Here is a 27,028-nt window from a genome sequence, read left to right as displayed (position 1 = left end):
TGCACCATCGCCTGTTATTGTGTGTGTTATGGGGTTGCGGGAGCTGCCTGTAGGTGCTGTCTGGTGGAGTGTATGGGTTGCCATGTATGTTGACTGCATGTGTGTATGTCTGTGTTTGGGTGTCCCTGTTTGCACACGTGTGTGTGTGTGTGTGTGTGTGTGTGTGTGTGTGTGTGCGTGTATATATGTACTGTTTAGCAGTGTTGTTCAGGTCTTACAGTCTGTTCCCTGTTTTCCCCTCACAGGTGGTGAGGTGGAGCTAGGTCCCCCCCTCAGGGAATCAGATGTCACTGATACAGACAGTGACCATAAAGACAGGTGTGTTGAGGCACAGGAAGGGTTGTCAGGGGCTGCCGCTGGGCCACCAATTTACAAACCACACGCATCCACCCCATCCACGCACACAGTCACACTGCCTCTACACACCTCATCATCGTTGGCCTTAGCTGAGGGACAGCCTATGGTTGGCATTGGCCAGAACAGTGTGGTATCTATGGCACATGTCAGGACACAGCAGCCATAGCCAGATGTCTGGTGGGGTATCACATAAGAAGATGTTTAGGGGTGCTCGTCAGAGCACTGCTGGTCATCATGCCCCTGGCAGACGTGCCACATCTATTTCAACCACATGCATGTTCCAGACTGTCATGGAGGCACAGGCATGAATGGAACGGTACAACAGGCAGGGTCTAAGGGCACAGAGGGCTCATCACACCTCTGTAACTGACAGCATCCGTGACCTAGCAGGTGCCATCCGAAATTACACCGAGTTCATGGATACACGATGGGGTGAGACATTGGATCTCATCCACAATATCATGTCCATGCGTCAGGACAGGGCGGGACGTTTGCAATGGCCACGTGGACATATGCCAGCAACACCAGCAGCTGAAGGTCACCATGGACGTCCAACCAGTCACAGCCACTCTCACAGTGGCAGTACCAGCCCCAGCACTGTGAGGGGGCTGTCCACAGACTGCCATAGCAGACCATGTGCACTTGGCCCTGGCCAGTCCCAGGAGGGACATGGATCCAGTGGACATCTGTCAAACTCGGGGGACAGTACTCAGTCTGGCTTTGTACCTGATACTGCCTGTAGCACCCCTGCCAGGCACAGGTCCCATGTCCATGGCTGGAGACGGTGAACTGCAAACCCTGCCAGGTACAATCTGCAGCTGTCCCACAATTCCCTGTATAGAGCAGCCACATGGAGGAACTGTGTGCATGCAGACACACACACATAAACAATGAACCTAGGGCAATCACATATCTGCACACACAACATCACTAGTGGCCCATAACAATACTCAGCCCCCTCTCACACACACACACACACACACACACACACACACACACACACACACACACACACACACACACACATATGTTGTCAATTGTATGGCTCAGCCTAGGCATCTGGCAAACCAACAACACACCCTGTGCATATGATGATACCTGTGCCACTCCCTGACATCCATAACACAAATGCAGGGACAGGTTAACATGGTGCTGATGCACGGGGTTACTGTACAACAGTGTAGCAATGGAATGATATGTAGCATGTTGTCAACAGTAAAGTGAAATGCTAATATCCTGGAAGGTGTAGTTGTGCAGCCATGATGCATCATAGCTGTACTTAACAATGTTGTATTGTTGTCACCAGTATCTGTTCTGATTGTGTTATGTTTGTCCATGTGCCACATGGCTGATGGGTGTAGTGGTGTCAGCAGGCCTTCTACAGTGGACACCAGTAAGTGTACTGGGTGGTACACATGCCATGGCTGAGTACAACACACAGTGCCTTTGGTTTGGATGCAGTATAGGTACAAGACTGTACACATGGAGGTATGTCCCTGTGCAGGTAACACATCTGTTACACATGTAATCCCACCAAGACAGGATAGGCACAACCACACAGTGTTATATATATACAGTCTGCAATGTGGATAACATTGAACATGCTAACAGCAGGGTGTATGTCCCTCTCCCCACTCTACTGCGATCCTCACCTAAGTAACTTGTGTGTGCCAATGCTGGTGGCATAGCCCTACCCTTAGGAGGGTGTGAGGCGCTCAACTACTGTGAATGGTGTAAACAACTAACAACCTGATTACATACACTGTACAGTATTAGAAACAGCTATGTGGGGGGATAGACGCAACAGTAACTGCAATAATGGCAGTTGTGCCCACAACAGCCACACCCAGTGCGTTATAGCAACCCCAGTAGTGCTGCACACCTCAACAGTGTGGAGGAGGGCATTGACACATCTATGACCTGTGAAGGACTGTATGTCCACGGGATGGCACCTGTGGGATGTTGGCATATGCCAAGCACTCCTGGTGGAAACATATTCTGTGAACAAAGGTAGATCCCATAACAACTACACACATTCCTACAAGTGGGATGGTGTACAAAAGCCTGCTATGATCTACATAGGCATTGTGCACCTCCTAACCCTCATCTACACCTGTCAAGATTGGGTAAAGGAGGTATACCAGGTTCAGGTTGTATTCTCTGCCTTTGACAAGTCCAACATTGGCGGGGTCCCATGTGTTGAGACTACCAGTGACATTGGCCATGGGTTCATTGTTGATATGTTCCATGTCCCTGCAGACCAAGGTCATCAGGCTACTGGGTGGTAGTTCCCAGCTGACATGGTGGGTTTGTGGTTGCCCCTGCCAACATTGGTGAATTCATTGTCAGGTGTAGGGCTACTGGATCATATGAGGGATCACAGCTACTTACTGCACCTGCCCAGGGGTCCCCCAAGCATGACACGTCACTTGACTGTACTGCATGATATGTTAGTAATGCCAGCTTTACATCCTACAGGTGGGATGGAGTACTGTTAACATGTACTGCCCTTGTTGTGTAGGGTCCTGCTTATGGGATCTGCTAAGGTTGGTACTGTATTGCAGGCCAGACGTATTTGGCTGAGGGGCGGTACCTATCTGCTCCAGAAGTATGTTGTTTGGGTCTCTCAAACCCATCAATGATGCATGTGGGCATATATGGTTACGTTCCCAGTTCCATCTACAGATGTATGTCCATATATATACCTATATTGATATATATGTGTTCACCTTTGACAGGGAGACAATCATTCCTTTGAACAGCCCTTTTTGCAAACCAAAAGGACTAACCCATCATTTCTTACTGCACCACAGTTAAAAACACTGCAGCTCTGAAGGCACCTTCTCTGACTCTCGAACCGCAAATACATATCGTAATGCCGGTGGGCATGACTCCCTGCACCCCCTCTGGGGGGCTGGGCCCCCCACAACCCCCTACTGTGATATATGAACTCATAGGGTGCACTACAGTGGGGATAGGCAATTATTCCCCATCCCCACTATAGTTGCATCTGCAACCAAATTGCCTAATATGCATAGTGATATTCGCTCATTGCACATTCAATGTATGTGCAATGTTGAGAACATACTTTTGGCCTCCTAGCTTCCGGACGCATGGATTTCTCCCTTTGAAAGGTGAGCAATATTGTGCAATGTTGAGAACATACTTTTGGTCTCCTAGCTTCCGGACACATGGATTTCTCCCTTTGAAAGGTGAGCAATATATATGCTGACATATATGCATTCTTAGTGCTGTATATATGTGGACATGTGGATGTATGCGTATCTATGTATATATGTATTTATTGGCATATATATATATATATATATATATATATATATATATATATATATATATATATATATATATGTGTATATGTCTATACCTATATCTACATGTATAGATATGTTATATCCATTTAAAGATGAATATGTATACACACACAAATACATCTACATTGCGGAATACATTCCATGTAGTGTTGTATACCTGGGCTGGATGATATGTATGTGAAAACATCATAATTATGCATATCTGCCATGGCTTAATGGTAAATCACTTTGTGTATGATGTGTAGGGTCCTGGTTTTGAGCCTTGCAGGAGCTGTTCATTTTGTTGCTGGGCAGAACACACAAACCTGCGTACAACTGCTTTAAGGTGCCTTAAACACTCTCTATCCAATGGGCTGTGTTCTGGCCAGCAACAAATTAAACAGCTCTTGCAAGTCTCAAACCAAGGACCCTGCACACCCTAGACAAACTGATGTACCACTAAGCCAAGACAGGTTCTCAGATATTCAATGTTTCAGAAACATATCAGTCAATCCTGTCATGCGACAGTACAGAGAATGTATACTTAACAGATACAACATGGCCATATATGTATAGATATACATATATATAAATATATATGTTGTTTTACTAACTCTATATACATACATATATATCACTATCTATGCACATATAACTATATATCTGTTAGCAGATAAATATATCTATATAGGTATATATGGCCATACATTTGCAGTTTAACAAATACACCTACATCCACATGCACCGTTAATGGGGTTGAGAGGCCCCACACACTATATGTCTTGTATGAATAGGCATCCCCCCACAGCAAAATACATGCACCCTGCAATACACTACCAAATACAGTCTGCCTTCCATAGGACATGTAATATGTGGAAGCCACCAACATTCCCATGATACAGATACACAGACACATATATGCAGATACAGATAAAACAAATATATATATATATATATATATATGTATATGTATATATATATATATATATATATATATATATATAAATATACATGTGACTACACATACACACACAGATATATGTACAGTAAGATACATATGTAGGAGGTGCACACAATATGGAACAGCCACAATGCCAACAGTTAACAACTAGATACTGTATGGGCGACACATACTAATGTCAATCATTGCTTGCAACATATACCCATAGAAAGGTCATAGGAAAGACAACACACACAGGTTTGCAGAAATGGGACTCCTTTAATTGTGTACTATAACAGTCCTATATGCCATATCATATAGCTGTCCAAATACGGACAACCATATAAACGGAGTACTGCAACTGTGAAACAGATACAATAGTCTGGAAAGGTTTACAATGGTTGCTGTCCAGGCCAAGCCCTTCAGAATGTACAATAGTGCAGACAGACTAGGCCACAGGGTACCACACAATCAACAGTATGTACTGCAGGTGTGTAGTTCAGCAGCCTCTATCAACACTCTGTACAAACTCTATAGGAGGTAAAGACGTTTTGTGATCAAATGGGTTGTACCCAGTACATAACAAGGCATAATGCACAAACCAGTCTGTATGGCAGGAGGCAGTAGGCTTGCAGCACCCCAAGTCATGTAAGTAATGTCAATATAGGTGGAGTATACAGTACTGTACATCCACATACACTGTGGCAGCTCACCCCTGATACCCCCACATTTTGTAACAGCCTAGGTCATTTATGGTGCTCCCCACCTAGACTCAATAATACAAGCCCATATACCACTGTTACATACACTGGCCGCTGCAGTGAATAAGGGCACACATGTGTTGTTTAGGTGATGCCCACACATATATGGCCCCAGCCCTACTGTATATGTGGGGGATACAACAGCAGTGGACTAATGGCAGCAATGGCAGTGTGATATACTCACAGCCCACTACAGAAAACCCCCAACAGCATGATATATGTGCAAAGCTTGGTACGTAGATGGGGGACAGAGGCTGGAACACAGGCATATATGTGGAAAACTGTTGCCATACACTAAGCTACGTGCTGGTGTTACAGGACAGTCTGCAACATACCATTAGTCAGGGAATTGAGGTTAGATATAGACATGGATGTAGCCATGTACTGATAGCATGCAACACACACACTGCCAGTGTAATATCTGACACAAGACCTGTGTGGTGGATGGACAACACATGACAGGCATACCTCTGTCCAGCAAGAGGTTAGGCACACAGTAGTGAGCTATGCAGACAGACTGCATTCCAAGGCACATTAGTATGTACACACACACACCCTGTAACATCAGTACTATGCAAAGCATTACACAACTCTACCCACAGTCTGTCTGAAGTTCCTGATCCTCCTACAAGTATGTGTCTGCTCTGAGCATGCAGGTTCTCCTGTAAGAGGTATTGCTACCTGCTGCTTGTATCACTGATGCCCACAAACAGGACAGATGTCCATCACACAGGAAATGTAAAGGGACCACGCTCACATGCTGTAGGGAGTTATAGTAGGTGGTTGCCATGACAGTGGTAATTCAATGTAGTACACATGTAATTATATATATATGGCTATTTGGATAAGTATATGTACATATATTTCACCATATGTCCTGGACATGGAGTGTAGCCGTACGCCAGCCCCTGCAGTTCCAAAGTAGTAGTGCAAGGGACTGACAGCTATGTATAGCAGTTATATTACTAGACTGTTGCTACTGTCATTGGGATTGTCTTCACAGACATGGTGAGTGTGGATGCTGACATCTGCTTATAACATGTGTGCCATTGGCTACTGCAAAACATCCTAAGGAAATCATTGTAAGGTACCGCTGCTAGCATGTAATGCCCCTGTGGAGTGCAGCAGAGATATTGGCCACTATATGTGGAACTTCGGACACACCCTGTACAGTCCAGAGGTATACACATGATCCCTTAGTGCACCACATGTGTACCAGGCCTGACAATATGGATGTAGACATTCATGTAGATAGGTATAACACATAACGACTGGTATATATTTGGCACCATAGGTGTTGAATTCACACACTCCTGTCTGGCCTGACACATAATGACTGCTGGTACAGGGGTGCCATGGACACATACCACCCACTAGATATTGACATACGTCTGTACAGCATCCCACTGCTCTGTCTGACATACATACCATTTAAGGGAGGCCTAGCAGCAGTACATCTGGCAAGTATCTGCACATAACATCCCATTGGTTAAGTACACTAAGCTGCTAGGCATGTAACAATGCACTGTGCAGGCTACAGGCAGACTGGCTCAACACTGGTCTACATTTCGTATGGGGTAATGCACATGTACCTGCATATATAGCAGGCTCAACAGTCATGTCACAAGCACAGGGTAAGATACACCTGTGTGACAGTGCATAACTACAACCAATGTGAACACAGCCACAGCCACATATGGTAAGCTGGCATAATATTACAGTTTATGGACTATCTGTTCTACACCATCCTCATATGTGGCACTCACAGAATGACGCTACATATACTGGGCTGCTACACGGTTTGTCATGATGGCTGTCTGTGGTATCGGACATGTGTGTGTATGGCTCTACAAACATGTATGGCAAAATGGTACTGTACAGTGGGGCAGCATGTAACATGAGAAGGGGAGCTAGAACAATAACATCTACCATGGTCTGTACACAGGCTGCGGTACATAGATTTCGTAGGTTCATAGGTAAGTATTACGCTATCTGCCTGAAGGCATTTATAAGCCTAGCCAGAATGTGATGGCTTTCGCCGCCCCCTTAGATTAGTTCCCTGTGCCTCTGTCCAGCAGAGCCACTGAAGTGATCCCCGGGGTAAATTTTCTGTTTCCCATCCACTCGTCAAGGTTTCTCTTGAAGAGTGCTAGCGAGGAGCTCTGTCTAATGTAGATTTTAATCTTGTTCTAAAGCATGGGAAGTCTCTGGGACAGGAATCTATCCCTCCAGCACGTCCTATTTATAGTTGTGGCGAGGTTTAGATCCCTAGAGCATGTGGCTCGAGGAGATAAGGTTTTCTTTAGGTGGAGCTTGTCCATCAATTCTGGGTTGGACATTGCCTTGTATGTCAGGCATAGATCACCTCTGAGCAGGCGGTATGCAACCGAGTACAGCTGGAGTTTCTTCAGTCGAGCTGCATAGGGCATCTGTTTGAGGCCAGTGATCCTCTTGGTGAGGTACTTCTGTGGTCTTTCCAGCTGTTGCAGGTGTCTTGTAACGTACATCCCAAATGGGGTATTGTACTCTATGATGGGTCTGATGAGTGATGCGTAGAGGGGCACAATGACCTCTTTTGATCTGGATGCAAACCCTTTTGTGAATAGGTGGGCCACATAGCAGGATTTTCTAACCACTATGGCAATGTGATTATCAAAGGAGAGATTACTATCTACTTGGGTCCCCAGATCAATTATTACATTTTCCATATTTAGGGGACTACCACTTATGTGGTAGTTTGTAGGTACTTTGTTATTTTCAAAGGGAATAACTATGCACTTTTTGGCATTTAGCTTGAGGCCATGATTTTGACACCAGGTATCCGTCTCAGTGAGACCCTTTTGGAGGATGTCTGTGTCAGCCGGTGAGTCAATTATAGCCCTAGTTTGCAGTCATCTGCGAACTTGATCAGTCATAGTCCTCCTGTACTTGTCTGTACCTCTGAGAAGTATATGTCGAATAGGAGGGGGTCCTAGGACTGAGCCCTGGGGAACGCCACTTGTAACCGGTTTAGAGTCAGACCTAACTCCCGCAACTCTCACCATGTGGGTTCTGTCTTTGAGCCAAATGGCAACCCATCTTGTGACATAGGGATTTATGTTCAGGCTGGTGAGCTTGTCTATAATACCAGAATTAGGAATGGTGTTGAAGGCCTTTGCAAGGTCTAGGTAGGATGTGTGTACCACCTTTCCTTCATCTATAGCCTTGGTTACTGTCTCAAAGAAGTCCACCAGGTTTAGGAGGCATGATCTGCCCTTAACAAAGCCGAACTGGGTAGGGTCCAGTGTTTGGAGGTTCTCAATATCTCTGTTAATGAGTACCATGATGATGTGCTCCATAGTCTTGCAGACCAAGCTAGTCAGGCTTATAGGGTGATAGTTCCCGGGGTCTGTTTTGGCTCCACCTTTGTGGAGCGGAATAACCATTGCTGTGCACCACTCTATAGGTATGTAGCTTGTGGAGAGGCTGAGTTTGAGCAGTGTGTTTAGGTGAGGGGTTAGTTCGTCTTTGAGCTTGTGTAAGACGCAGCCTGGGACACCGTCCGGTCCCACTGATGCTGTGTTTTTGGCTTTGGAGAGGGCTACTTTAACCTGAGTGTCTGTGATTTCAGGGGCTCTACATTCTTATGGTATGGTTATGGGCCTTTTTGGGGGTGAGAGGGGGGGTGAAGTTTGCAGTGAACCTGTCTGCCAGGATGTTGGCAATATCAGTTGGTTCAGTGTATTTTCTGCCATTCTGCACTAACTACGAGCAGATCTGAGCATTGACACTTAGATTCTTGACATAGGTAAAGAATGCCATGTGGTTATCTTTGGAGTCCTTGGCAAGTTTTCTTTCAAAGCTCGCCTTGGATGATTTTATGAGGGATTGTAGTTTCTTGCTGATACTGATCATGAATGTCTTCCCTTCTTGGGATTTTAATCTTTTCTGTACTAGTTTCCTCCTTCTATTGTATAGCTTGTTTATGGCAGGGGTCCGCCAGACTGGTTTCCTTTTCTTGGAGGAGTGAGTCTTGGTTTTGCTTGGGATAGCACAATCCATGCATTCTTGTAGGTGCCCGTAGAATGCATTACTAAAGGATTTTGCAGCTTGGACAGCATTATTCTTTAGCATGGGGGCTTTGAAACTTTCCATCTCCGCCTTAAGTAACGTGAAGTTTGTTTTTGAAAAGTTTTTGGACATGCCTGGATAGGTACAGTAAACTGTTTTACTGAATGGCTGGTAAGGTCGAATAGAGAGCCTTGTCCTTTTGTAGTGCTAGGGTTTATAAGTGCTTGCTATGAGTTTTGAGAGGTGCCGGGCTGAGAAATGAATGGCTGAATACTTAAGTTGAATGTTTGTCTAGTTCCCAGGGAAAAATTGATGAGGATACTTTGTGGAGCTGGGAATAGTTATACCCTAGCTAACCGGTGCTACCCGGCACGCAAAACCGGGTAAATGCTGTTTTTATAGCAGGGAAATGAAAGAGATAGAAATTAGCCCAAAATGTCCAATAAACTACTACTTTCTGGGCTGAAACCACTCCTCCAGGGAAAGATAGGCTGCTTAAATCTCCCCTCTCCCACAGGTTAACAGAGAAACTTCCTTCTATCCAAGTAAGGTATGGGCAAACACAGAGATTTGTAACACAGCCCTGAATTCAGCACTGACCTAAAAACTGGACTATACTAGCTTAGAAAGGCAGGAAACAAGTATATATATATATATATATATATATATATATATATATATATATATATATATATATATTTTTTTTTTTTTCAGAAAATAAAGCAGATACAATAAAAAAAACACTTTAAATGCGCATAAAAGATGCTTATTGTTATATATCGCAGTTCAGAGTTGTAGTCAATGCCACTAGTAATAAAGTAGGAAGAAACTCAAATACAGTAAAAGCAGATGAATAAAGTGCAAATTTATATATAAAATAGAGAGGTCTCCTTAATTCTTAACTTCTTTAAGTCTTCAAACTTTTTATCAAAAACATTATTACCAGCCACAGTCCATGGATCAAAGCATGCCAGCTTATTATCTCTTTCTTTAGCCAAGCTGGCAAATAAACTGCCATTAGAATCCAATACTGTAGACATTATGAGCGGACCAGCTTCTCAAGCAATAACTGGAAAAACCATGAAAAAACAAAAAGAAGAAAAACCACAAAAGCTGGAACACTGCAACACTTTTATTCCGGTACCTCGTACATTACAACAACAAAGTTACTGAAGTAATTAAATAGTGAGATTAACCTCCAAATTCATACCCCTGGGTCTCAGGGTGCCGAATTTTAAGATAAATTCACTCTCCAACTTCAGTAACTTTGTTGTTGTAATGATCTTTATGGTGCAATTTATTGTCTATTATGAATATTAGATACTTTTTCTACATGGATTTAATGTCAAATAGCTTAATATAATCTATATTTATTCTGTTATTGGTAGTGTCTCCTTAAATTCTTTTGAAACTTTTTTCTTGCAATTAAATTAAATTGTGTTAATTGATTAATTACATTTTGCACAGTATAAATAGATGCAACATGTGATTGTATTTTATTCCTTTGAAGGCATTCTGCCGAGGTACCGGAATAAAAGTGTTGCAGTGTTCCAGCTTTTGTGGTTTTTCTTCCAAAATAAACAGAGGCAGGAATACTTTGGCTGGATGAAACCAGTTCTGAAAACTTACGGCCACTTAGAAAACAGACAAGGCCTCCAGACAAAGGATTTCACAACAACTGAGGTCAACACTAAGATATGCAGCTATAAGACTCAAGAAGCAGAATAAGTACAGTTGTACAGATTACAGAGATATTAAATCAAAATGCAGACAAAAAAATTAGAATAAACACTTATCTTTTCCCAATATCACAGCTGGCAGTAGGGCAATCTGTCTACAGCAGCTAGAGCAACAGGTATGTCTGATTGAAAATACAGGACAGAAACCAAACAATACAGATGCAGGAATACTTTGGCTGGATGAAATATTTCTGAAAACTTATTGCCACTAAGAAAACAGACAAGGCCTCCAGACAAAGGATTTCACTACCACTGAGGTCAACACTGAGAGGTTTAAAGCTATAACACACAAGAAGAAGAATAAGTACAGTTGTACAGATTACTGAGATATTAAATCAATATGCAGATAAAAAATGAGAATAAACACTTATCTTTTCTCAATATGACAGCTGGCAGTAGGTCAATCTGTCTGCAGCAGCCTGAGCAGCAGGTATATCTGATTTAAAACATAGGACAGAAACCAAACAATACAGATGCAGGAATACTTTGGCTGGATGAAATATTTCTGAAAACTTATTGCCACTAAGAAAACAGACAAGGCCTCCAGACAAAGGATTTCACTACCACTGAGGTCAACACTGAGAGGTTTAAAGCTATAACACACAAGAAGAAGAATAAGTACAGTTGTACAGATTACTGAGATATTAAATCAATATGCAGACAAAAAATGAGAATAAACACTTATCTTTTCTCAATATCACAGCTGGCAGAAGGTCAATCTCTCTGCAGCAGCCTAAGCTATAGGTATATCTGATTTAAAACACATGACAGAAACCAAACAATAGAGATGCAGGAATACTTTGGCCGGATGAAACCAGTTCTGAAAACGTACTGCCATTAAGAAAACAGACAAGGCCTCCAGACAAAGGATTTCACTACAACTGAGGTCAACACTAAGATATACAGCTATACCACACAAGAAAAAGAATAAGTAAAGTTGTACAGATTACAGCGAAATTAATTCAAAATGCAGACAAAAAATTAGAACAAACACTTATCTTTTCTCAATATTACAGCTGGCAGTAGATCACTCTCTCTGTAGAGGCCTGGGCAACAGATATATTTGATTTAAAACACAGGACAGAAACCAAACAATACAGATGCAGGAATACTTTGGTCGGATGAAACTAATTCTGAAAACTTACTGCCACTAAGAAAACAGTCAGGCATCCAGACTAAGGATTTCTCTGCAACTGAGGTCAACACTTAGATATACAGCTATAACACACAAGAAGAACAATAAGTACAGTTGTACAGATTACAGAGATATAAAATCAAAATGCAAACAAAACAATGAGAATAAACACTTATCTTTTCTCAATATCACAGCTGGCAGAAGGTCAATCTCCCTGCAGCAGCGTGAGCAACAGGTATATCTGATTTAAAACACAGGACAGAAACCAAACAATCCAGATGTAGGAATTCTTTGGCTGGATGAAATCAGTTCTGAAAACATTTTGCCACTAAGGTAACAGACAAGGCCTCCAGACAAAGGATTTCACTACAACTGGGATCAACACTGAGAGATATAAAGCTATAACACACAAGAAGAAGACTAAGTACAGTTGTACAAATTACAGAGATATTAAATCAAAATGCAGACAAAAAATGAGAATAAACACGTATCTTTTCTCAATATCACAGCTGGTGGTAGGTCAATCTCTCTGCAGCAGCTTGAGCAACAGGTATATCTGATTTAAAACACAGGACAGAAACCAAAAAATACAGATGCAGAAAAACTTTGGATGGATGAAACTAGTTCGGATGCCACTAAGAAAAAAGACAAGGCCTCCAGACAATGGATTTCACTATAACTGAGGACAACACTGAGAGATATACAGGTATAACACACAAGAAGAGGAATAAGTACAGTTGTACAGATTATAAAGATATTAAATCAAAATGCAGACAAAATGAGAATAAATACTTATCTCTTCTCAATATCACAGCTGGCACTGGGTAAATCTCTCTGCAGCAGCCTGAGCAACGGGTATATCTGATTTAAAACACAGGACAGAAACCAAACAATACAGATGCAGGAATACTTTGGCCAGATGAAACCAGTTCCGAAAACTTACTGCCACTAAGAAAACAGACAAGGCCTCCAGACAATGGATTTCATCACAACTGAGGTCAACAGTACGATATACAGCTATACCACAAAAAAAAAGAAGAAGTACAGTTATACAGATTACAGAGATATTAAATCAAATGCAGACAAAAAAAATGAGAATAAACACTTACCTATTCTAACTATCACAGCTGACTGTAGGTCAGTGTCTCTGCAGTAGCCTGAGCAACAGGTATATCTGCTTTAAAACACAGGACAGAAACCAAACAATACAGATGTAGGAATACTTTGGCTGGATGAAACTAGTTCTAAAAACTTACTGCCACTAAGAAAACAGAGAAGGCCTCCGGACAAAGGATTTCACTAAAACTAAGGTCAACACTGAGAGATATACAGCTATAACACACAAGAAGAAGAATAAGTACAGTTGTACAGATTACAGAGATATTAAATCAAAATGCAGACAAAAAATGAGAATAAACGTTAATCTTTTCTCAATATCAGAGCTGGCAATAGGTCAATGTCTCTGCAGCAGCCAGAGCAACAGGTATATCTTATTTAAAGCACAGGACAGAAACTTAACAATACAGATGCAGGAATAATTTGGCCGGATGAAACCAGTTCTAAAACCTTACTGCCAATAAGAAAACATAGAAGGCCTCCAGAGAAACGATTTACTACAACTGAGGTCAACACTGAGAGATATACAGCTATAACCCACAAGAAGAGGAATAAGTACAGTTGTACAGAGTACAGAGATATTAAATCAAAATGCAGACAAAAATGAGAATAAACACTTATCTTTTCTCAATATCACAGCTGGCAGTATGTCAATCTCTATGCAGCAGCCTGAGCAACAGGTATATCTGCTTTAAAACCCAGCACAGAAACCAAACAATACAGATGTAGGAGTACTTCGGCTGTATGAAACTAGTTCTGAAAACTTACTGCCACTAAGAAAACAGAGAAGGCCTCCGGACAAAGGATTTCACTACAACTGAGGTCAAAATAAGATACACAGCTATAACACACAGGAAGAAGAATAAATACAGTTATACAGATTACAGAGATATTAAATCAAAATGCAGACAAAAATGAGAATAAACACTTTTCTTTTCTCAATATCACAGCTGAGAGTAGGTCAATCTCTTTGCAGCAGCCTGAGAAACAGGTATATCTAATTTAAAACACAGGACAGAAATCAAACAATACTGATGCAGGAATACTTTGGCCGGAAGAAACTAGTTCTGAAAACTTACTGCCACGAAGAAAACAGACAAGGGCTCCAGACAAAGGATTTCACTATAACTGAGGTGAACACTGAGAGTTATAAAGCTATAACACATAAGAAGAAGAATAAGTACAGTTGTACAGCTTACAGAGATATTAAATCAAAATGCAGACAAAAAATGAGAATAAACACTTATCTTTTCTTAATATCACAGCTGGCAGAAGGTCAATCTCTCTGCAGCAGCCTGAGCAACAGGTATATCTGATTTAAGACACAGCACAGAAACCAAACAATACAGATGCAGGAATACTTTTGCCGGATGAAACTCGTTCTGAAATCATGCTGCCACTAAGACAACAGACAAGGCCTCCAGACAAAGGATTTCACTACAACTGAGGTCAACACTAAGATACACAGCTATAACACACAAGAAGAAGAATAAGTACAGTTGTACAGATTGCAGATATATTAAATCAAATGCAGACAAAAATGAAAATAAAAACTTATCTTTTCTCAATATCACAGCTGACAGTAGATTAATCTCTCTGCAGCAGCCTGTGCAACAGGTATAACTGATTTAAAACACAGGAGGGAAATCAAACAATACTGATGCAGGAATACTTTGGCTGGATGAAACTAATTCTGAAAAGTTACTGCCACTAAGAAAACAGACAAGGCCTCCAGACAAAGGATTTCACTATAACTGAGGTCAACACTGAGAGATGTACAGCTATTACACACAAGAAGAAGAATAAGTATAGAGTTACACATTACAGAGATATTAAATCAAAATGCATACAAAAAATGAGAATAAACTCTTATTTTTTCACAATATCAGAGCTGGCAGCAGGTCAATCTCTCTGCAGCAGCCTGAGCAACAGGTGTATCTGATTTAAAACATAGGAAAGAAACCAAACAATACAGATGCAGGAATACTTTGGCAGGATGAAACAAGTTCTGAAAACTTACTCCCACTAAGAAAACAGGCAAGGCCTCCACACAAAGGATTTCACTACAACTGACGTCAAGACTAAGATATACAGCTATACCACACATGAAGAAGAATAAGTACAGTAGTACAGATTACAGAGATATTAATTCAAAATGCAGACAAAAATGAGAATAAACACTTATCTTTTCTCAACATCACAGCTGACGTAGCTCACTGTCTCTGCAGCAGCCTGAGCAAAAGGTATATCTGATTTAAAACACAGGACAGAAACCAAACAATACAAATGCTGGAATACTTTGGCTGGAAGAAACCTGTCCTGAACACCTACTGCCACTAAGAAAACAGACAAGGCCTCCAGACAAAGGATTTTACTACCACTGAGGTCAACACTGAGAGGTATACAGCTATAACACACAGAAAGAAGAATAAGTATAGTTGTACAGATTACAGAGACATTAAATCAAAATGCAGATATAAAATTAGAATAAACACTTATCTTTTCTCAAGATCACAGCTGGCAGTAGGTCAATCTGTCTGCAGCAGCCTGAGCAGCAGGTATATCTGATTTAAAACATAGAACAGAAACCAATGAATACAGATGCTGGAATACCTTGGCTGGATGAAACCAGTTCTGAAAACTTACTACCACCAAAAAAAAAAAAAAAAAACGACAAGGCCTCCAGACAAAGGATTTCACTACAACTGAGGTCAACTCTGAGAGATATACAGCTATAACACACAAGAAGAAGATAAAGTACAGTTGTACCAATTACAGAGATATTAAATCAAAATGCGGAGAAAAAATGAGAATAAACACTTATCTTTTCTCAATATCACAGCCTGCAGAAGGTCAATCTCTCTGCAGCAGCCTGAGCAACAGGTATATCTGATTTAAAACACAGGACAAAAACTAAACAATACAGCTGCAGGAATACTTTGGCTGGATGAAACTAGTTCTGAAAACTTCCTACCACTAAGAAAATAGACAAGGCCTCCAGACAAAGGATTTCACTATAACTGAGGTCAACACTGAGAGATATACAGCTATAACACACAAGAAGAAGAATAAGTAAAATTGTACAGATTACAAAGATATTAAATCAAAATGCAGACAAAAATGAGAATAAACACTTATCTTTTCTCAATATCACAACTGACAGTAGATCAATCTCTCTGCAGCAGCCAGAGCAACAGGTATAACTGATTTAAAACACAGGATGGAAATCAAACAATACTGATGCAGGAATACTTTGGCTGGATGAAACTCATTCTGAAATGTTACTGCCACTAAGAAAATAGACAAGGCCTCCAGACAAAGGATTTCACTATAACTGAGGTCAACACTGAGAGATATACAGCTATAACACACAAGAAGAAGAATAAGTATAGAGTTACACATTATAGAGATATTAAATCAAAATGCATACAAAAATGAGAATAAACTCTTATTTTTTCACATTATCAGAGCTGGCAGCAGGTCAATCTCTCTGCAGCATCCTGAGCAATAGGTGCATCTGATTAAAAACAGAGGACAGAAACCAAACAATACAGATGCAGGAATACTTTGGCCGGATGAAACCAGTTCTGAAGACTTACTGCCACTAAGAAAACAGGCAAGGCCTCCACACAAAGGATTTCACTACAACTGATGTCAAGACTAAGATATACAGCTATACCATACACAAAGAAGAATAATTACAGTTGTACAGATTACAGAGATATTAATTCAAAATGCAGACAAAAAATGAGAATAAACACTTATCCTTTCTCAATATCACAGCTGACAGTAGCTCAATCTCTCTGCAGCAGCCTGAGCAACAGGTATATCTCATTTAAAACACAGGACAGAAACCAAACAATACAGATGCAGGAATATTTTGGCCGGATGAAACTAGATCTGAAAACTTACTGCCACTAAGAAAACAGACAAGGTCTCCAAACAAAGGATTTACCTACAACGGAGGTCAACACAAAGATACACATCTATAACACACAAGAAGAAGAATAAGTACAGTTGTACAGATTACAGAGATATTAAATCAAAATGCAGACAAAAATGTGAATAAACACTAATTTTTTTCTCAATATCACAGCTGACAGTAGGCCAATCTCTCTGCAGCAGCCTGAGCAACAGCTTTATCTGATTTAAAACACAGGACTGAAATAAAACAATACTGATGCAGGAATACTTTGGCCGGTGGAAACTAGTTCTGAAAATGTACTGCCACTAAGGAAACAGACAAGGCCTCCAGACAAAGAATTTTACTATAACTGAGGTCTACACTGAGAGATATACAGCTATAACACACAAGAAGAAGAATAAGTACAGAGTTACAGATTACAGAGATATTAAATCAAAATGCAATCAAAAAATGAGAATAAACTCTTATCTTTTCTCAATATCACAGCTGGCAGCAGGTCAATCTCTCTGCAGCAGCCTGAGCAGCAGGTATATCTGATTTAAAACACAGGAGAGAAACCAAACAATACAGATGCAGGAATACTTTGGCGGGATGAAGCCAGTTCTGAAAATTTATTGCCACTAAGAAAACAGACAAGGCCTCCAGACAAAGGATTTTACTGCAACTGATGTCAATACTAAGATATACAGATATACCACCCAAGAAGAAGAATAAGTACAGTTGTACAGATTAAAGAGATATTAATTCAAAATGTAGACAAAAAATGAGAATAAACACTTATCTTTCCTCAATATCACAGCTGACAGTAGATCAATCTCTCTGCAGCAGCCTGAGCAACAGGTATAACTGATTTAAAACACAGGATGGAAGTCAAATAATACTGATGCAGGAATACTTTGACCGGATGAAACTAATTCTGAAAACTTACTGCCACTAAGAAAACAGTCAGGCATCCAGACTAAGGATTTCTCTGCAACTGAGGTCAACACTTAGATATACAGCTATAGCACACAAGAAGAAGAATAAGTACAGTTGTACAGATTACAGAGATATTAATTTAAAATGCAGACAAAAATGAGAATAAACACTTATCTTTTTCTAAATATCACAGCTGGAAGTAGGCCAATCTCTCTGCAGCAGATTGAGCAACAGCTATATCTGATTTAAAACACTAAACAGAAACCAAACAATACAGATGCAGGAATACTTTGGATGGATGAAACTAGTTCTGAAAACATATTGCCACTAAGAAAAAAGACAAGGCCTCCAGACAAAGGATTTCACTATAACTGAGGACAACACTGAGATATGTATAGCTATAACACACAAGAAGAAGAATAAATACAGTTGTACAGATTACAGAGATATAAAATCAAAATGCAAACAAAACAATGAGAATAAACACTTATCTTTTCTCAATATCACAGCTGGCAGAAGGTCAGTCTCTCTGCAGCAGCCTGAGCAACAGGTATATCTGATTTAAAACACAGGACAGAAACCAAACAATCCAGATGTAGGAATACTTTGGCCGGATGAAATCAGTTCTGAAAACATATTGCCACTAAGATAACAGACAAGGCCTCCAGACAAAGGATTTCACTACAACTGGGGTCAACACTGAGAGACATAAAGCTATAACACACAAGAAGAAGAATAAGTACAGTTGTACAAATTACAGAGATATTAAATCAAAATGTAGACAAAAAATGAGAATAAACACTTATCTTTTCTCCATATCACAGTTGGCAGCAGGTCAATCTCTCTGCAGCAGTCTGAGCAACAGCTATATATGATTTAAAAGACAGGACAGAAACCAAACAATACAGATGCAGGAGTACTTTGTCCGGTTGAAACCAGTTCTGAAAACTTACTGCCACTAAAAAAACAGTCAAGGCCTCCAGACAAAGGATTTCACTACCACTGAGGTCAACACTGAGAGGTTTAAAGCTATAACACACAAGAAGAAGAATGAGTACATTTGTACAGATTACAGAGATATTAAATCAAAATGCAAACAAAAAATGAGAATACACACTTATCTTTTTCTCCATATCACAGGCTGGCAGTAGGTCAATCTCTCCACAGCAGCCCGAGTAACAGGTTTATCCGATTTAAAACACAGGACAGAAACCAAACAATACAGATGCAGGAATACTTTGGCCAGATGAAACCAGTTCTGTAAATTTAATGCAACCAAGAAAAAAGACAAGGCCTCCAGACAAAGGATTTCACTACAACTGAGGACAACATTAAGATATACAGCTATAACACACAAGAAGAAGAATAAGTACAGTTGTACAGATTGCAGAGATATTAAATCAAAATGCAGACAAAAAATGAGAATAAACACTTATATTTTCTCAATATCACAGCTGGCAGCAGGTAAATCTCTCTGCAGCAGCCTGAGCAACAGGTATATCGGATTTAAAACACAGGACAGAAACCAAATAATACAGATGCAGGAATACTTTGGCCGGATGAAAGCAGTTCTGAAAACTTACTGCCACTAAGAAAACAGTCAGGCATCCAGACTAAGGATTTCTCTGCAACTGAGGTCAACACTTAGATATACAGCTATAACACACAATAATAAGAATAAGTACAGTTGTACAGATTACAGTGTTATTAAATCAAAACACAGACAAAGAATGAGAATAAACACTTATCTTTTTCTAAATATCACAACTGGTGGTAGGTCAATCTCTCTGCAGCAGCATGAGCAACAGGTATATCTGATTTAAAACACAGGACAGAAACCAAACAATACAGATGCAGAAAAACTTTGGATGGATGAAACTAGTTCTGATAACATACTGCCCCTAAGAAAAAAGACAAGGCCTCCAGACAATGGATTTCACTACAACTGAAGTCAACACTGACAGATATACAGGTATAACACACAAGAAGAGGAATAAGTACAGTTGTACAGATTATAAAGATAATAAATCAAAATGCAGACAAACATGAGAATAAACACTTATCTCTTCTCAATATCACAGCTGGCAGCAGGTAAATCTCTCTGCAGCAGCCTGAGCAACAGGTATATCTTATTTAAAGCACAGGACAGAAACCAAACAATACAGATGCATGAATAATTTGGCAGGATGAAACCAGTTCTAAAAGCTTACTGCCAATAAGAAAACATAGAAGGCCTCCAGACAAATGATTTACTACAACTGAGGTCAACACCGAGAGATATACAGCTATAACCCACAAGAAGAGGAATAAGTACAGTTGTACAGAGTACAGAGATATTAAATCAAAATGCAGACAAAAATGAGAATAAACACTTATCTTTTCTCAATATCACAGCTGGCAGTATGTCAATCTCTATGCAGCAGCCTGAGAAACAGGTATATCTGCTTTAAAACACAGGACAGAAACGAAACAATACAGATGTAGGAATACTTTGACTGGATGAAACTAGTTCTGAAAACTTACTGCCCCTAACAAAACAGAGAAGGCCTCCAGACAAAGGATTTCACTATAACTAAGGTCAACACTGAGAGATATACAGCTATAACACACAAGAAGAAGAATAAGTACAGTTGTACAGATTACACAGATATTAAATCAAAAAGCAGACAAAAAATGAGAATAAACGTTAATCTTTTCTCAAAATAAGAGCTGGCAGTAGGTCAATGTCTCTGCAGCAGCCAGAGCAACAGGTATATCTTATTTAAAGCACAGGACAAAAACCAAACAATACAGATGCAGAAATAATTTGGCCGGATGAAACCAGTTCTAAAACATACTGCCAATAAGAAAACATAGAAGGCCTCCAGACAAATGATTTCCTACAACTGAGGTGAACACTGAGAGATATACAGCTATAATCCACAAGAAGAGGAATAAGTACAGTTGTACAGAGTACAGAGATATTAAATCAAAATGCAGACAAAAACGAGAATAAACACTTATCTTTTCTCAATATCACAGCTGGCAGATGAAACTTATTCTGAAAAGTTACTGCCACTAAGAAAACAGACAAGGCCTACATGCAAAGGATTTCACTATAACTGAGGTCAACAATGAGAGATATACAGCTATAACACACAAGAAGAAGAAGAAGAAGTATAGAGTTACAGATTACAGAGATATTAAATCAAAATGCATACAAAAAAATGAGAATAAACTCTTATTTTTTCACAATATCAGAGCTGGCAGCAGGTCAATCTCTCTGCAGCAGCCTGAGCAACAGGTGTATCTGATTTAAAACACAGGACAGAAACCAAACAATACAGATGCAGGAATACTTTGGCCGGATGAAACCAGTTCTGAAAATTTACTGCCACTAAGAAAACAGGCAAGGCCTCCACACAAAGGATTTCACTACAACTGACGTCAAGACTAAGATATACAGCTATACCCAACATGAAGAAGAAAAAGTACAGTTGTACAGATTACAGCGATATTAATTCAAAATGCAGACAAAAATGAGAATAAACACTTATATTTTCTCAATATCACAGCTGAGAGTAGCTCAATGTCTCTGCAGCAGCCTGAGCAAAACTATATCTGATTTAAAACACAGGACAGAAACCAAACAATACAAATGCTGGAATACTTTGGCCGAAAGAAACTTGTCCTGAAAACTTACTGCCACTTAGAAAGCAGACAAGGCCTCCAGACAAAGGATTTTACTACCACTGAGGTCAACACTGAGAGGTATACAGCTATAACACACAGAAAGAAGAATAAGTACAGTTGTGCAGATTACAGAGACATTAAATCAAAATGCAGATATAAAATTAGAATAAACACTTATCTTTTCTCAATATCACAGCTGGCAGTAGGTCAATCTGTCTGCAGCAGCCTGAGCAGCAGGTATATCTGATTTAAAACATAGGACAGAAACCAAAGAATACAGATGCAGGAATACTTTGGCTGGATGAAACCAGTTCTGAAAACTTACTACCACCAACAAAAAAAAAACAACAAGGCCTCCAGACAAAGGATTTCACTACAACTGAGGTCAACACTGAGAGATATACAGCTATAACACACAAGAAGAAGATAAAGTACAGTTGTACCAATTACAGAGATATTAAATCAAAATGTAGACAAAAATGAGAATAAAGACTTATCTTTTCTCAATATCACAGCTGACAGTAGATCAATCTCTCTGCAACAGCCTGAGCAACAGGTATAACTGATGTAAAACACAGGATGGAAATCAAACAATACTGATAAGGGAATACTTTGGCTGGATGAAACTAATTCTGAAAAGTTACTGCCACTAAGAAAACAGACAAGGCCTCCAGACAAAGGATTTCACTATAACTGAGGTCAACGTTGAGATATACAGCTATAACACACAAGAAGAAGAAGAAGTATAGAGTTACACATTACAGAGATATTAAATCAAAATGCATACAAAAATGAGAATAAACTCTTATTTTTTCACAATATCAGGGCTGGCAGTAGGTCAATCTCTCCACAGCAGCCTGAGTAACAGGTATATCTGATTTAAAACACAGGACAGAATCCAAACAATACAGATGCAGGAATACTTTGGCCGGATGAAACCAGTTCTGAAAACTTACTGCCACCAAGAGAACAGACAAGGCCTCCAGACAAACAATTTCACTACAACTGAGGTCAACACCAAGATATACAGCTATACCACACAAGAAGAAGAAGAAGTACAGTGTTACAGATTACAGATATATTAATTCAAAATGCAGACAAAAAATGAGAATAAACACTTATCTTTTCTCAATATCACAGCTGACAGTAGCTCAATCTCTCTGCAGCAGCCTGAGCAAAAGGTATATCTGATTTAAAACACAGGACAGAAACCAAACAATACAAATGCTGGAATACTTTGGCCGGAAGAAACTTGTCCTGAAAACTTACTGCCACTAAGAAAACAGACAAGGCCTCCAGACAAAGGACTTTACTACCAATGAGGTCAACACTGAGAGGTATAAAGCTATAACACACAGAAAGAAGAATAAGTATAGTTGTACATATTACAGAGATATTAAATCAAAATGCAGACAAAAAATGAGAATAAACACTTATCTTTTCTCAATATCACAGCTGGCAGAAAGTCAATCTCTCTGTAGCAGCCTGAGCAACAGGTATATCTGATTTAAAACACAGGACAGAAATGAAACAATACAGCTGCAGGAATACTTTGGCTGGATGAAACTAGTTCTGAAAACGTCCTACCACTAAGAAAACAGACAAGGCCTCCAGACAAAGGATTTCACTATAACTGAGGTCAACACTGAGAGATATACAGCTATAACACACAAGAAGAAGAATAAGTATAGTTGTACAGATTACAGATATATTAAATCAAAATGCAGACAAAAAATGAGAATAAACACTTGTCTTTTCTCAATATCACAGCTGGCAGTAGGCCAATCTCTGCAGCAGCCTGAGCAACAGGTATATCTGATTTAAAACACAGGACAGAAACCAAACAATACAGATGCAGGAATACTTTGGATGGATGAAACTAGTTCTGAAAACTTATTGCCACCAAGAGAACAGACAAGGCCTCCAGACAAAGGATTTCACTACAACTGAGGTCAACACCAAGATATACAGCTATAACATACAAGAAGAAGAATAAGTATAGTTGTACAGATTACAGAGATATTAAATCAAAATGCAGACAAAAATGAGAATAAACACTTATCTTTTCTCAATATCACAGCTGACAGTAGATCAATCTCTCTGCAGCAGCCAGAGCAACAGGTATAACTGATTTAAAACACAGGATGGAAACCAAACAATACTGATGCAGGAATACTTTGGCTGGATGAAACTCATTCTGAAATGTTACTGCCACTAAGAAAACAGACAAGGCCTCCAGACGAAGGATTTCACTATAACTGAGGTCAACACTGAGAGATATACAGCTATAACACACAAGAAGAAGAATAAGTAAAATTGTACAGATTACAAAGATATTAAATCAAAATACAGACAAAAATGAGAATAAACACTTATCTTTTCTCAATATCACAGCTGACAGTAGATCAATCTCTCTGCAGCAGCCAGAGCAACAGGTATAACTGATTTAAAACACAGGATGGAAATCAAACAATACTGATGCAGGAATACTTTGGCTGGATGAAACTCATTCTGAAATGTTACTGCCACTAAGAAAACAGACAAGGCCTCCAGACAAAGGATTTCACTATAACTGAGGTCAACACTGAGAGATATACAGCTATAACACACAAGAAGAAGAATAAGTATAGAGTTACACATTATAGAGATATTAAATCAAAATGCATACAAAAAATGAGAATAAACTCTTATTTTTTCACATTATCAGAGCTGGCAGCAGGTCAATCTCTCTGCAGCATCCTGAGCAATAGGTGCATCTGATTAAAAACAGAGGACAGAAACCAAACAATACAGATGCAGGAATACTTTGTCCGGATGAAACCAGTTCTGAAGACTTACTGCCACTAAGAAAACAGGCAAGGCCTCCACACAAAGGATTTCACTACAACTGATGTCAAGACTAAGATATACAGCTATACCATACACAAAGAAGAATAATTACAGTTGTACAGATTACAGAGATATTAATTCAAAATGCAGACAAAAAATGAGAATAAACACTTATCCTTTCTCAATATCACAGCTGACAGTAGCTCAATCTCTCTGCAGCAGCCTGAGCAACAGGTATATCTCATTTAAAACACAGGACAGAAACCAAACAATACAGATGCAGGAATATTTTGGCCGGATGAAACTAGATCTGAAAACTTACTGCCACTAAGAAAACAGACAAGGTCTCCAAACTTTTAGTTATGTACTCACCATAACTTCAGATGTTTGGGATCCATCTCGCCTACATTCTGACTGATGGGTTCGGAGCCGATCCCTCGGCTCCGACTCGGCACGCTTATGCCAAAGAGCGAAGTCTCTTATTGGCTGAGCTTACTATATCCCAGGATGCACCACTACCAGTCCCCCAGATCTAGTTTGTCCGCATACATGCACACATGCAAGCACTGCTTATATAACATCGTCAGAAGAAACAAGATAAAACAGTAGAACTCAAAACCGTTCAATCTCTTCTGATCTCCAAGGCGGGGAAGGAGGGTGGGTATTAGGAATGTAGGAGATGGATCCCAAACATCTGAAGTTATGGTGAGTACATAACTAAAAGATGTTATGTGATCCTATCTCGCCTACATTCTGACTGATGGGACAGCGTCCCTAGCACCTGAATCCTGGGTGGCTCACTGGAAAACACTCCTGAGTACCGTGGAACCAAATGATGCTCGCCCTTTAGATGCCACATCCAATTTATAGTGGGAAATGAAAGTGTGCGGATTGGACCAAGTAGCCGCAGCACAAATCTCAGAAATAGCGAGCTTGGAATGAAAAGCTATAGAAGTAGCCATAGCTCTGGTAGAGTGAGCTTTGATAGATGTTGTAAGTTGCTTATTCGAAGAGGAATAAGCCTGAGTTATACAATCTCTAATCCATTTGGAGATAGTAGCTTTTGTGATGGTTTTACCCAATTTATTGTCTGAGAAGGACACAAACAACTGGTCTGATTTACGAATTTGCTGAGTCCTGTCTAGATAGAAGCGCAATTGCCTGTGAACATCCAATTTATGGAAAGTGTATTCTGCTTCATTAGAGAATTTTGGAAAGAAAACTGGTAGCTCTAGAGATTGTTGGAGACAGAGATTAGAGCAGACCTTTGGGACAAAAGATGGATTAGGCCTAAGTGATACTCTATCCTTGTGAAAAATCAAGTACGGTGGTTTGATAGATAGGGCTTGAAGCTCTGAAACCCTTCTTGCAGAGGTAATTGCCACTAAGAAGGCAGTTTTCCAAGACAGATATTTTAACTCACATGTAGCAGCCGGTTCGAAAGGGGAAGATGTTAAGGCACGAAGCACCAAATCAAGATCCCACGGAGGCGCAGGATGAAAAACTGGGGGTCTTAACAGCCCCGCACCTTTAATGAAAGTTTTGCATAATCTGCTGCTCATCAACGGTGGATCCATGAATTCGTGAAATTTAGAGATAGCTGCAAGTTGGACTTTAATAGTTGAAACTGAAGATCCTTGATTAAACAAGGATGTTAAAAATTTTAAAACCTCTGGAATCGGGGCAGTGATAGGGTCTAAGACCCTGAGTTGAGCCCAGATAGCAAACCTCTTCCACTTACTGAGGTACAATTTCTTAGTGGTGGGTTTGTGGGCCGAAGATAAAATGTGAATAACTTCCGGGTCTAAGGTGTGATTTCTGACTAAAGTCGGAAGTGGAGGAACCAAGCTGTTAACTTCAATGTGCGAAGGGACTGGTGTTGTCGTCCCGACTGATGAATTAGCAGATCCGGGGTTATATCCAAAACCCAAGGATCGTCCACCGCATGTTTCTTCAGGTAAGGGAACCATACCTGGCGAGGCCAGTACGGAGCAATTAATATCATTGTGGACCCCAATTGAGAAGCTTTCTGAATGACTTTGGGGAGAAGTGGAACCGGAGGAAAGGCATAAAGTAGCCCTGTTGGCCAAGGTTGTGCTAGAGCATCCGTCGCTGCCTCCCCCTGATGTGGAGTCAAGGAGAAGAACCTTTTGCACTTTGTGTTTTGTGGTGTTGCAAACAGGTCGCAGCACGGCGTCCCCCATCTTCTGAAAACCTGAGCTGCTACTGTTTCGCTCAGGGACCACTCGTGAGGAGAGAGAATTGTCCTGCTTAA

Source organism: Protopterus annectens, chromosome 9.part0 (genome assembly GCF_019279795.1).
Source record: "Protopterus annectens isolate FY-2018-M chromosome 9.part0, PAN1.0, whole genome shotgun sequence".
Lineage (NCBI taxonomy): Eukaryota > Metazoa > Chordata > Ceratodontiformes > Protopteridae > Protopterus > Protopterus annectens.
Note: the sequence above shows the minus strand (reverse complement) of the source record.